Source organism: Phytophthora infestans, genomic scaffold (assembly GCF_000142945.1).
Source record: "Phytophthora infestans T30-4 supercont1.3 genomic scaffold, whole genome shotgun sequence".
Lineage (NCBI taxonomy): Eukaryota > Oomycota > Peronosporomycetes > Peronosporales > Peronosporaceae > Phytophthora > Phytophthora infestans.
The window spans coordinates 3,350,081-3,354,742 of NW_003303756.1; positions in this window are offsets into that span (position 1 = coordinate 3,350,081).

A 4,662-nucleotide genomic window follows, 5' to 3' on the forward strand; every position below is an offset into this window, starting at 1 on the left:
AATATATCCAAAGCGTGACGCAATTAACTCGCGCCCTGATTGGTCAATACCTGCTGACCTGCGACACTGACTGGATCTGTCGCACGATCAGACCGTCTATCGCCCTCGCGATTGGACGTAAGGTAAACATTTCTGCCGAGCACGAAACGCATCGATTGGCTGCAAACAGCCAGCAGATACTTGATTATTGCGCAAAACCTGTCGTATGTACTGCAAATCGGGCACAGTAACCACTTTATTTTCTAAGAGCTCTGCACACACCTCACATAGAGATATTTGTCATTATTAATGTAGACTTCACAGACCAGTATTTTGTAAGAGCCCAGGGATGTTATTTTCCAAGTAAAGACATTATTAATAGTATTAATATTATTAATATAGGCTTCACAGGCCGCATTTGTACGAGCTCGGCGATGCTATTTTCCAAACTCTGTCTAAAGTAGAGACGATAGTATTTTTTTATACTATAGTAGGCTTCTCGACCAGCGCTTTTTGTAGGGACTTTTGTCATATATATCTTTTTTACTTCACCTGGAATTCACCACTGCCACCGTGCAATGAAGGCGCGCGACTGCACGGTCATTGCGCTATCTGCTCCCGTGCACCGCATCTGATGGATGCATGCGCGCACGGTACATAGTGTTTTTAGTCACTTTTATTGCATGTAAAGTATGTATTTGTTTAAATATCTGACAGTATTACTATTAAAGCAAAATATTAAATATCAACTTTTGAATATTTTGCTTAAAAATAAATTCCACTCTTACAGTACCGTGCTATTGGCTAATATTTGGACGCAAGTAATTGGTTAAAACAATATAATTTGCTAACATACTCACAGTTTGCAAAATGGCGGGCCCTATGTGCAAGCAATGCGAGGCGAAGATTGACCCGCTTCTGCTGAACCCGCAGCGGTCTACGACGGATACCCGGGCGCGTTGCGTCGGTTGCGGGAGGCTGCAGTACGGTTACGTGCTCCGTACAATCAGCGGACGGGGCAGCGTGCGGCACTGTATTGCGTGCAAGAACGGCCCAAAAGCGGTTGAGTTCTGGGAGGAAAAGCTCCCACCACCTGATTCGACCAAAGTGCGCCGCCAGGAAAGCCTGGCAAACGTCAAGAAAGCGATGGGTCCTGACTGGTACCCCAAGAAGAAAAAGAGGCGTAGCCACCATCGCATGCTGACCGCCCGAAGCGTCAAGAATGCGAACGCGGGTACGCATAACACCCCAACTGCATCAGAGGTGGCAGCCGTTGTGATCGATACAAACGCTGCTGAGCATCAAGATATAATCCTACACACGACCGGAGGAGGTTTCAAACGCATATTTGAGACGAGCGTTACCTATGACCCGCTGCAGTACCCTCTACTGTTTCCGTACGGGGAGAATGGATGGACTTACGATATCCCGTACGCTGGTAATCCCGTCGATCGCCACGGTAACCCCTTAACCATGTCCGTTCGGGAATATGAGGCGTATCTGCTTTACGACCGGACGGTTAGTAATTCTCTTATCCTGCGCGGTGGGCGACTGACGCAGCAATACTGCGTTGACCAATGGGCCAAATGCGAACAAGAACGCCTGCGCTTCATCAAGAAGAACCAGCTCCAGTATCGATTGGAAACCCTCCAGGGACTCACGGACGCGTTGCGTGGCGAGTCTGTTGAAATCCACAGAATGGCAGCTGACGACGAGGCGGCCATACGTAGGACTCGCCGTGGAAATAATACGGAGCAGGAGTCAGCGGAGCCAGATGCGGGTGAGGTTGGACGCAAGATAATCATACCTCCAAAGTTTACAGGTGGTCCCCGCTATATGTACCAACGCTTCTTGGATGCCATGGCTATCGTCCGTGAAACAGGAGCCCCGAGCCTGTTCATTACGATGACATGCAACCCGAACTGGCCTGAGATCAAGGAAAACTTACGCCCTGGAGAGAAAGCATCCGACCGACCGGACATCGTGGCTCGCGTGTTCATGGAGAAACTAAAAGCTCTTAACAAGGACCTCGATGAGGGTGTGCTGGGGATTCAAGCCGCTCGAGTCCACGTAGTGGAATATCAGAAGCGTGGTCTTCCCCACGCCCACATACTGCTTATCCTGCGTCCGGAGGACAAGCCCACTACCAAGGAAGACGTCGATAAGCTGGTATCCTCGGAGCTCCCGGACAAAGAGAAGTACCCCGAGCTGTACGATACGGTGGTTTCCAATATGCTGCATGGACCCTGTGGTCAACAGAACCCGAACTGCCCGTGCATGAAGAACGGAAGGTGCTCCAAGAAGTTTCCAAAAGCGCTCGCGGACGAAACGGTGATGACCCCCGACAAATACCCCACGTACAAGCGTGGTCGCCGTCCGGATGGAATTTTGTGCCATAAGGGGAAAGTATGGGACAACGCGACCATCAATCAATGGGTGGTCCCGTACAATCCGTTCCTGTCGCAGAAATACAACTGCCACATCAACGTCGAGGTTTGTGCCACGAACAAGGCCATCAAGTACATCTACAAGTACGTCTACAAGGGCTCGGACATGACGACAATCACGATTGAAGGCGAAGAAATTCGGGCGAACGAAATTCTTCAATATCTCCTTGGGAGGTATATTTCTCCGGTAGAAGCTTGCATGCGGCTATTCATGCATCCAACACAAGGATCAACACATTCTGTCGTGACGCTACCTATCCACTTGGAAAGGATGAGCATGGTTGCTTATCGCGACCAAGCGAACGACCCCCCCAAGCTTCACCAACTTGATTTAACGCCGGGGACAGAATCAATGCTGACGGAGTTTTTCAAGCTGGGCGCGCGTAACCCCAGTAGCTACGGTCAATCTACTGTACAAAGGATGTACCGCGGAAGTACAGGTGGACAGAGCACAAGACGTGGGAACCGTATAAGAAGTACGTTGCTTCTCTGGGACGCTTGGTACACGTATCTCCGCAGGACCCGGAACGCTTCTACTCACGACTTCTCCTGTGTAACCGACGCTCGCCTAAGTCCTTTGCGGATCTTCGAACGGTTGATGGTACGGAACATCCTACATATCAGCAAGCAGCTTTGGCGCTTGGATATTTGGAAAATGACGACGAGTGGATACATTGCTTACGCGAAGCCGCCGAGGTCAAGATGCCGTACCAGCTACGCCAACTCTTCGGCATCATTTTGGTTTACTCCATGCCTGGTAATGCCAAAGATCTATGGGACAGGTTCAAAAAGGATATGTCAGAGGATTATGCACGAAGCATTGAGGTAAGAGACGCAGACCTGCATAATGTACGCGAAGAGCAGGTGCGTCTTCGAATGGCAGAGTACAAGGCGTTGAAGAATTTGGCTGATTACTTGGCTTCAAACCAAAAGTCTCTCGACATGTACGGCCTTCCTCTGCTAGCCGATTACGACGATGTATCTGCTCAAGTGGACGACCCGAACACAGCGTCTGTTGATGTTGTCCAGCAAGAGATTGACGCGTACCCCCAAAACGAACTGGAGCATGTTGCGGAGCAGGCAGACCACTTGAACAGCAACCAGAGGGATATTTTTGACCAAGTTATTGCTGCTGTGAGCAGACCGGTTGGAGGGCAGAAGCTTTTCTTTTTGGATGGTCCAGGTGGAACAGGAAAGTCATTTCTACTCGAGCAAATACTCGCTCACGTTCGGATGCAACGTAATGTTGCCATCGCGGTTGCATCGAGTGGGATTGCAGCCACCCTGCTAACCGGAGGTCATACCGCGCATTCGACGTTCCGGATTCCCCTCAAACTAACAGAGACGTCGACGTGCAGTCTTTCATGGCAGAGCCAAAAAGCCGAATTGATTCGTAGCGCGAGTTTGATCATTTGGGACGAAGCGCCGATGATGAATCGAGCTTGCTTTGAGGCTGTTGACAGGTCGCTTCGGGATATTATGAAGAACGAGCTGGAGCCGTTCGGCGGAAAGGTAATGGTGTTCAGCGGTGATCACCGCCAGATCCTACCTGTACTGAAGGATGCTACGCGTGCGGAGACGATTCAAGCTTGCTTCAAGTCTTCGCCCCTATGGGAGCATTTGCGTCAAGTGCGGCTGACCGAGAACATGCGTGTCCGCACCGCCCCAGACGCGGCCAGTGCGGCTGAGTTAGCGGAATTCTCTGAATTTTTACTTCAAATTGGAGAAGGTCGTTATCCAGTCAATCATGAGATCGGTGATGGCGATATATGCCTCCCACGCGACATGTGTATCATTCCAGAACGATGGGTGCAAGAAATGATCTCTGATGAAGAAGACGCGGATATGGAGCCTCCACCAAGTTTCAGGTTACTCCCTCCGGCGGACGAGGAGCACGAGCGAGACTTGGACGAAGTTGAAGAAGACCGACGAGTCCGCAACGTCAACGCACTCATAGATGCGGTGTACCCGGGCGTCGATACTGAGAATTTACCCGATGAATACTTCGTTGAGCGAGCCATACTAGCCCCCACAAATGCAAGTGTTCGGCGTATCAACGACATGGTTGCGGAACGGCTGTCGGGTGAAACGAAGGAGTATCTCTCGGTGGACAGCCTTGAAGGGGTCGCGGATGCAAATATGTTTGAGCAGGAGTTCTTAAACTCTTCTTAACTTCTCCGGTATCCCTCCGCACAGGATGTCTGAAGATGCAACACCTATCATCATGATAGAAATC